The following is a 10,047-nucleotide window of genomic DNA, read 5'->3' on the forward strand; positions in this document are numbered from 1 at the left end:
ACGCTCCATAAGCATGGGTCCTATTTTGAAATGAAACACTCATTTTTTACTTCCATCATGGGAATATTTTGTAAATCAGTGAACGTCAAGAAAAGAAACCGATTCTAAGACTTAGCAGAGAAACCCAAGACTTGGATTTTCTCTGCCCACAGAGGCCCCAAGTCTTGGGGTGAAGTTCACGAATTTCACCTGCAAATGATTTTTTTTGACAGAAAACGAGTAATTGGGCGCCAAAAAGTTGCCCTCATTAAATTAAAAACATCGGATCTTCATGATGTCAACCTTAACTCTGCTCAGAGAAACCCAATACTTGGGTTTTCCGCTGCCCAGAAAACCCCCAAGCCTTGGCCTCACTCTGCCCAGAGATGTTTCAAGTCTTGGCTCCGCTACCCAAGTATTGGCATCTCTCTGCAAGACCTGGCCTCTGGAAAATCTCTGAATTAGGCCTGGTGGGCTCTGGGGGTTCGGTACGGGTTGCACCGACACTTTTTACTGTTTTCGAGAAGTCTGTAAAATTTTTCTTTGAAATTGGAAATCAAAAATGAGGACCCCTGAAGAAAATTGTTGTTGCTATTAGTGTTTGTCGAAAAATGTCACTATTTTTAACCAACTGCAGTCTGTGTGTCAGAAAAGAATTTATTTGAGGAATTGTTTTGGTGAAAAATCGAGCGAAAAAAAATTTCTTGGAAATTGTCAAACGAATCGGATTTGACGGAATTTGCAGGGTCTACCGAAAAGATGACTGCAGTATTTTTATCCTTTTCAACGTTCTCAGTTACTCTCTGTGAGATATATTACAGCGGCTGTTGTTAAGTTTTGTTATGAAAACCAAATTGTTCCCTGCATGTTAGTTTCTCGTAAAGTTGTGTTCTGAGCTCTTTCAACAAAAGTAGGAACAAATTATTCGAAACGCAATTTTTCAAAAATATCAGCCGACGTGTTCAAATTGCAGTATTTTTAGCTTCCACAGGACAAGCTTTGACAAATCCCATATCGGGTTATTTATTATTCTTCAACTTATCAACACCTTGAAATTGTTTCGAATAGAACAGCTCTCAGCTTGAATTTTTCAAAATTAAGATTATTTTTTGAATGCAATAACCAATTTTTCCAATCTGATATCAGTTTGATCATAAAACAATGATCGAGGAGTGAGTGGTTCATGGCTGCTATTTATTCGTAGAAATGCGTCATTATTTGTTCAGTAAAGTTAGAGTCTCGAGGAATTATACTCAAGTGGTTTCTTTTTTGTTAGGTTGGTCTTATATTGTTGTCGTTAATTAATAGAATGTTGTCTGTTGATGAATTTCTTCTGCATGTTTCGGAGCCAAATTAATCGAGAAAAAACTTACTGTGGTTGTACAAGATATTTACCCTCATTTTTGTTCCTATGTCAGTTTATGAGAATCGATTCCTTGTCGAGTCGAGCAACAGTAAAATAATGCCAGTTCATTAGAAACGTTCAATATCTGGCTAGATATCAAAACTGTATAGCTACTTTCTTCCTCTTTTCTTTTCCCAAAAATTAAAATGCATTTTGAACATACAGAAAGCAAATGGTGATTTTCGGAAGACGAAAGGAATCTGCATATATGGTAAGAGAAGTGTAACTATTCATCTCTCAAAAAGCACCCCACTTGTTAAAATATGTAGTCACAAAAAGATGAAGAATGATATAATCATAGACATAATTTTATGTTCCGGCCAGACAGTCCCTCCTCCCCCTCTCTACCTCCCTCCACTACCCTTACCCCCCACCCCCACCCCAGCTCCACCCCCACCCCCACCTCAATTAGGTTTACTTTCAGGTTCGTCTGCCTCACGCTTTCGTTAATAAATATCATAAAAAACGGTATTAAATTGAACAACATTCACTCGAGCAAACTGTACTTTTTCGACGCAATGATTTAGAACCAACACAAATCATATTTTAGTTGTCGAATTTCCAAAAATGTGTCCAGTTATTGCCAAAAAATTCATCAAAGCCACATATGATCAAAACCGTTCACCGATACTACTGCATGCATCCCGTCAACAAACATAAAATTAGTCTCCAGTCTCATTCCTGCTCAATTTAAACTTGAAATGCCCACCTCTTAATTTTGAAAACCGCTTTTAGGTGGATAAAAGTTAGGAGAACATTAGAGCCTAGAATATGACAAAAAAGGATTGGAAATAAAATTGCTATTGAAACATGATGATTTCTCACAAGGTAGTCTTATATGGTACTGTAAGGGGATGGTTACGTCTTCTGATAACATCTGAGAAGACATTAGCCACATTATGATAAACAAGGAGGCTCGGTAATGTGCCTCTGCACATAATGTTCATATCCCGCTCATCTACGATTTTTACATAAGTGTCTACCAAATCTTCAAGTGGTTTCCTTTTTGTTAGTTTGCTCATATTTTGTTCACACTAATTAACAGAAAGTTGACTGTTGATGAATTTCGTCTGCATGTTTCGGAGCCAAGTAAATCGAGAAAAAAACTTACTGTGGTTGTACAAGATCTTTACACTCATTTTTTTCCTATGTCAGTTTAGTGATATTGTCTCTATTGCATTGTTCTTCACTTAAATTGAGAGAAGTTTCCTATGAGGAAGAGATTAAAAAATAATATATCGTTCAACAAACCAGAGAATGAATAAATCAATATACCTTAGAAGGCCTGATGAGACCTGTCATTAATTTGACTACCAGAAAAAAGTCAAATAAAACAAATTTTAATTACGCCAGAAACTCGTCGTCCCTTTTATCAAAAAAAATTACCAAATTAAATTGGCATCCAATAAAACCTAGACTAAAAATTAAACCTGTACTGCATTAGAAAGAATATGGGCCTTCTCCTCAGTGCGACTTGATAACAAGTCGACAAGAAAAGACCAAAAATGGAAAATTTAAAAAACGTTGCCTTTTTAAAAAGAAATGGATGTCAGATTACTGATTAGAAACCTTATGTATTAACTGAAATCAATTAGAGATTCATTTAAACGTCCAAAAAAATTGCAAGAGAAAGGTGTCACGGTCAATTAAACGTTAAGCTCTTCAATGAAAACATTAAAATTTAGTGATTGCACTATTTTCAAATGGCAGCACAACCATCCATTATTTTAATACTGTGAAGGGAAAGCAAAAATCTGAAAAACCAAACGGTTAAATATGCAAGAATCAGGAAAATTTTATGAAAACTCTTAGTACCAAGAACCAAGACCATTTGAGGAATATAAAAAATTTATGAAGAAAAAACTGTCGTTCACTTGATAATGGATGTGACTTATCTATGCCGAGACTAAGCGAAAAGTTAACAGAAAAATGATTAGCGAAGCTCAAATAGCCACTGTCTTTTTTTAAAAACAAATATTTTCAAATTTCATAACAAACATAAGATTTCAATTAAAAGAATAGACAGTTTAACTGGTAACCTCTTGAAGAAATGATTGCGCCTGTTTTCTTTGCGACTGGGTTATAAGGAAAAAAACAATAAAAACAAGCAGAACTAACAAAAACTTTACAGTTAATTTTACGAAAATACAGTGTTGAGGCCATTATTTTTAGGAAATAATAACGGCGATAAGAGTAAATTTTACTTTGCGTCTTCATTGAATATCTTAAAACCATTTTGTAAAAAGATTATCTCAAAATAACAGCAAAGAGAACCACAAACATTGAAAAGTGTCTAAAACTCACAAAGATCTTCTGAAAAAGTTTGATAAAGCCATAAAGACATCAGTCAAAGCGTTTAATGAACAGAGTTTTTTTTGGTTCAACAAAAGGTAAGATGATCTCTTAATAGCAAAATTAAGTTACAAAAATGAGACAAAATTGTAAAACACGGCAAAGTTACGAAAACTAGAACAAAAAAGAGAAATGTTGCCGAAGTTTTATATTTTTTTAGACTACTTTTTTTTGAAAATTATTTTTAAAGTCAACAAAAATCATTAGCCATATAACATTATCAGTTTTTGATTTCTATTATTTATTAATAGTTGGCCAATGAGACCATTTACGGAATGCCACAACAAATAATCACAACAAATACAGGACGAAAAAAACTACCAAATTCTGCACGAGAACGGTGTCGCAGCCCTTAAAATCATAAATTATAACAGCAAAAAACGTGGTGATGAATTGAATTGTTTAAGCGTTGTTTCCGATTGGATTGTTTGTTTAAAAAAGCAATCAACCACAAAAAAAAATAAAGAACAGTGAAAAGGGGATTTTATGCACAAAAATAACAAGATTTTGTATGAAAACCCCTTGTAACAGAACCAAGAACTCGGTAATTAGTTACAACCACCACAAAGATAGTTTTGCGTCCTATATGAAAAAAAAACAGATTGACCACAATTTAATGAGAATAAGCTAAAAGTTGTCAGAAACGAGATAAAAAAATGATAAGTTCAAAAAATCAGTGAAATTTTTACAAAAAATTGTGTTCAATGTCATAAAAGATATTGAATAACAACCGAAGACGTTGTATAAATTCACTTACACCGAGTGAAGAAGCCATTTTGATCTTGAATCAGATGGATTTAAAAACCAAGCTCCAAAAAGAATAACAAATGAAAGCAAAAACAAGAATTCCTTTGAAGTTTAATAAAACTCATCGTCAAAGCCATAAAATTAACTAGGGTTTCTCTGAAAATGAATGTCTACTTTAGCCTCGTTTTACCGTAATTGAGAACTGTCGATAATTGAGCCATGAATTGCGAATTGTCTCAGTAGTTAACATTTAAAAGCTTTGAAGGCAAAATATTTTGAACATTAAAGGTAGCGCCCAAATAAAAATTCAAAAACTTCTGATTGTGAGAATCTACGATGAAAGCAAACCTATCCTTGATTTTGCCGTGTGCCAAAAAAACCACTCATTTGTTTCAAAAGTTTTTGGATTAGATCATTTCATAAAATAAATATTTCAAAAATCAAAAAACAATGATGCGTTTTGCATAGTTATCGAGTTAAATTTGCCAACGGTAAATTTTTAATTCTAGAAGACTTTTAGGGCGCCAAAAGTCAAATAGCTCACTTTTGGAGTTTACTGATACTTTGTCAGCGGTTTCTACTTAGGGTGGTGTCTACTCCAGGCAAAATTACAAGTGACATGAAAAAAAATTTCGTTTTTTGATGAAAAGTTTCCAATTTTGAAAATTTTGTCAAAAAATTAACCAAAAAAAATTCAATCAAACAAATCAGCACCACTCTTCAATCTCTAATGAAAAGAATAACAATCTATCATTGAAATTTTTCATATTTTATGTATTATCAAAAATGAGCCACATTTTAGCGAAAATTACAGAAAACGTGAATAAAAACTGTTGAATGTTCACAAAATTTAAAACCTCTATAACTCCCTGTTAAAAACGAAATTCATTAAAATCTTTTTATTTCCATATTCTAGGATGTACGTCCTTTCTAATGATACCACACACAACTCTCGACGATGAATATATCGATCGGCCGAAATTGATTGAACAAAAAAAAACAATTTGAGTATATGATTCCTCCCTCCCCACTAAAGTGGGGGTCTGAGCGAAAAAACTACTGCTTATTGTATCAGATAAAAATTTATATCATCAGATGTCCCAAGATAAAACAGTGTCCTTACACTATTAAACTTTAACTTCAGATGTTACAAGATAAAAGTTTGCCTCTCAGACTTTGAACCATAAAACGTTGTCTTATGAGATCTAGACAACGGAAAAATTATGTTCTGAGATAAAAAGTGTGAAATGCGTAAGTTAAAATACTTAGAAGATAAAATTCTTTTGTTGGGATTAATAATACTGACTGTTGTCAACTCAGATCTTTTATGATGGAAATAATTCCAATTAAATCTTCAAAGAAATCGCTTCGCAATAGAGACTTTTGACACCCTTGGGTAAAATAAATTAATTGAATCTAAAAGGAAAATGACGCTCAAAAATTAAACTCGAATTTCACTTTACGATATTCTTAATATCTTTTCTTAACCATATTTCAGAAGCAAATTCAGAAAAACAGCATCAAAAATTCTCGAGCAATAAACAAAAAGTACTGTCCTGTAAAAAAAAAGTTCCGATCATATACAACGCAGATAATCAGTAAGCGTCTTATTAGATCTTACACGGCAATTTAATTAGTAAGCATCTTATCACATAATGCACAACAATGATTAGTAGTAAGCGTATTATTAGATCTTCAACGAAATAGATTATTATGCAGCGTCTTATCAGACCTTACGGGATAAATATCATCGGTGAGCGTATAATCAGATCTCATACGAACAAGATCTTTTTAGGCGTCTTATCAGATCTTTTAATATAAAGTTTTTAGTACCCGGTTCATTTCATCTTACAGGACAAATATCATTAGTAAGAATCTTATCAGATCTTACACAATTAGGATCGTTAGTAATCCTTTTGTCGGATCGTAAAATACAAAGCTTTTAAGTAAGAGTCTCAGCAGATCTTACACGATTAAGATCATCAGTGAGTGTTTTATCAGATCATACACGACGAAGATTGTAGGTAAGCGTCTTATCAGATCTCAAACGATGGAGATCATGATAGAGCGACTTATCAGATATTGAGGTTTAAGATTAATTGTACGCATCTTATCAGATCTTGCAGGATAAATACCATTAGTAGGAATCTTATTAGATCTTACACGATTAAGATTATTTTTACGCGTCCTATCAGATCTTTATCAATAGATTTTAGTAAGCGTCTCATTATATTATGCAGAATAATGATCATTAGTAAACGTCTTATCAGACAAAACATCATTAAGATCTTTTGGAAGCATCCTGTCGGATCTTGCACGATAAAGATCACTAGCAAGCGTCTTATCTGCTCTTTCACAATATGGACCAGATAATGGTTACAATCAATATGAACTACGACTACGCTTTAACTAAAGAGGAGCATTATTTTTAGGTCTAATAAAAATCCATAGTAGTGCATAAACGAAGCCCATTAGCTTGTCCGTAAAAAGAACTTGAGACTAGAAGGTTTGCTTTCAATGGGATGCAAACAGATATTTATTGCCTGATCCATTACACAATGTTGGTTTGAAAATAGTGCGTATCACAATCTGGTAGGGGGTGGGGTGGGAGGTGGTGGGGTTGTTTTCAGCTCAAATCTCAGTTGTTGCATTGTTAGATTGCATATAATAAATAATTTATCTAACCAGCAAAACAATGTAAACAGCATTATCTCAACAGTTAAAACAAATTAATTGCATTCTGTTATTTCAGATGACTTCCCATTTTTCTGACGATACATCTTGAAGGAAAGAAAGAAATCTTACAGTGACAAACAGACAAAACAATTTTGTTCCAATCCCGATTTGAGTTTTTAGTGTAAACTGTATGCGACATCATATTACTTGGCAAACAGCTGTTTTAACAGACCAACCTTCTGTCAACATTTTTCAGCGAAAAATTTTAGTTAGGCGACTCCGATTTTGTCTAGTCTTTTAATAATTACCAATTAAATTACCAAATTTCAAAGATCCATGATTAATGCATATTTTAATATGCGCATTGTCTTTTAAAACACAATTAATAATCCGAGGGAGTATTATGCAATCATTTCCAAAATAAATTTTCTGTTACATCTTACATCTTTCAATTCGGCACGAATTTGAAGCTCCTGGAGGAAAAAAATGACAAATGCAAGTATCTTACTTCATTTTTATATATATATATATATATATATATATATATATATATATATATATATATATATAAATAATCGATCAAAACAGCTGTTTGCCAGCTAACGTTTTGTTATCTCATAAATTGTTTAACTTCAAGTGCCAACACTAATCATTTGATTGTATTATTTTAAAATGAGTAAAATAATTGTGAATTTGCCGTTTCTTACGGCTCTTGAGTTTTCGGTAAAAATCCAATTATGATTATACACTTTTTGACAAAAATGGTGACGTCTGAGCTGGAAATCGCATATCCAGACAGCAGTTCGAACAACCAACCCTGGCTAATCTTTTTCATCATCGACAACGTAATTCCATTTTTGTTATCTCGATAGTTGCCAAATGAGCACTTAAAATTTGTCAGCAGTTTCATAAATTTAGAGAGGCACGAAGTTCCATGCTGTCAAAAATTGGCCATGTGATCTCATAGAAAAGTGATAATTCCATATGGACAACGAGGATGGAGACTGGCCTGATCTGATAACAATTGAAACGGATCGAAGAAATAAAATTTGTCCTTCTGTGGCGTTCAACAATCACAGGTGAACGTAAGCAGGACAAAAAACAAAAAGGGATAAAGAAATTGGGGAAACATTGAACGTCAATGCAAGTTCGAATGCAAAAAAGAACAAAACAAATGCAAAAAGATCAGTGTTCGCTAGATAATTGCAGTCATTAAATGTTCAACTACAGACTATTCGAACCTTTGTTTGTGAACAATCAGTAGGCTAAGTTCAGAAAACAAAGCCTATATCTTGATTCTCTGGGAAAGAGATATGCAAGAACAATTTTAAAGGCAACATTTCTTTTCACACAAACATTTCGTGGTAAATCTTGGTGAAATCTTGGAACGATCTTATCACGGCGAGGATAGAAAAGGAACGATTTTTTTAATACAAGACTCTTATGAGATTCAACAGTTCGAGATAAAACCACTATCGTTATATATGCAAAATGAAAGCAATCTTGATAACCTTACAGCATATTTATAATACTTAATCCAATCTTGTAAGATTTGTTTTTGGAATGCATCCACGCAATGTCAACAATAACAATTTCATATGATTTGATTGCGGAAAACGGAATGAAGATACTCCCTCAAGTGATCTTTTTGTTCAGTAAACTTTGGCGGAAGACATATGGAGATTTTCAGTGGTATCATTACGAAGCCCGTAGAGTGTGGAGTACGTTAAAAGGAGGGTTTTTGATTTTCGTGTTTTTCGAGCACTTATTGAGAATTAGAGTTTTGTAACCATCGCATGACTTTCACTATATTTATATTTATATTAATTTATTTTTTAGGAGTGCCCTAGTCAAGACCAGATGGTTAGCTTGCAAGATCTTCCAAGATTCTTGCAAAAAATGGTTATCTTGCACGATCTTGCAAGAAAATGGTTATCTTGCAAGATCTTGCAAGACGATGGCTATCTTGCAAGATCTTGCAAGAAGAATGGTTATCTTGCAAGATTCTTGCAAGTTCGTTCCGGTCGAGCTCTGCTATCATTGGCTGTTTTAGACGCATTATCTTTCATTTAGCGCAAACTATTACCAAAACATAGTGGAATGAGTTTTCAGAGATCATTTGAAACAAAATTTTTACCAGATATCTGTATTTTATTACAGCCGTTGGTATTAATACTGGTTACTCTCATTTATTTACTTTAATTCGTGCTTCAAATTTCTTGTTTTGCTACTATGGAAAACAGTTTACTTTCTTTTTCTAAATTGATTCGACTTTTAGTTTGAGTGGAAAAAAACAAAGTTGATGCTATTTTGATTGTAATTATGTATCACAATGTAAAAAAAATTGATGGGAAGCAATGTTCGCGTCTCATTTTGATCTTGTTCGATCACGTTTCATTTATTTGCATATTTGCAAGATGAATGCTTATCTTGCAAGATTCTTGCAAGACAAAGGGTAATCTTCCAAGATCTTGCAAGATTTTGGAAGAAAATTTTGCAAGACGATGTATTGTCTTGCAAGATTTTGCCAGAATCTTGCAAGATCTTGCAAAATAACCATTCGTTGTCGACTGGGGGATATAATCAGAAAAATTGAAACAATTACAAAGTCTAGTAAATTAAAAAAACAAAAGCATTATGCGTGAAAATACTAATTACTAACTCAAAATTCTAGATAAAACAAAACTTTAACAATAGAAAAACATAAACAATGGAATCTGTAATACGTGGAGGCAAGTTTTGTCTGATAAATTGTTTCCATCTTCAACAATTGTGGCCGAAACTTGTTTGATCTATTGACTATTCTGCAATAAAAAAATGATTTGAAAAAAAATCTAACTAAAAGCTAAAAACGTTGGTTAGCGTTGTTTCATTGATTTTTTTCACGG

General features: G+C 33.1%; 1 long non-coding RNA gene across 1 annotated transcript in view; it reads left to right on the forward strand.

The window, feature by feature from the left end:
• LOC142335523 (uncharacterized) overlaps nt 1-7,371 on the forward strand; it is a 12,211-nt gene extending 4,840 nt beyond the window's left edge. Inside the window, exons 2-3 of the long non-coding RNA XR_012758879.1 lie at nt 1,574-1,595; nt 7,236-7,371. This is a non-coding gene — a long non-coding RNA (uncharacterized LOC142335523). The remainder of the gene's footprint in view (nt 1-1,573; nt 1,596-7,235) is intronic.
• Nucleotides 7,372-10,047: the final 2,676 nt, after the last annotated feature.

The sequence above is a fragment of the Convolutriloba macropyga genome, chromosome 2, assembly GCF_964194025.1.
Source record: "Convolutriloba macropyga chromosome 2, txConMacr16.3, whole genome shotgun sequence".
In the NCBI taxonomy this organism is placed as follows: Eukaryota; Metazoa; Xenacoelomorpha; order Acoela; family Convolutidae; genus Convolutriloba; species Convolutriloba macropyga.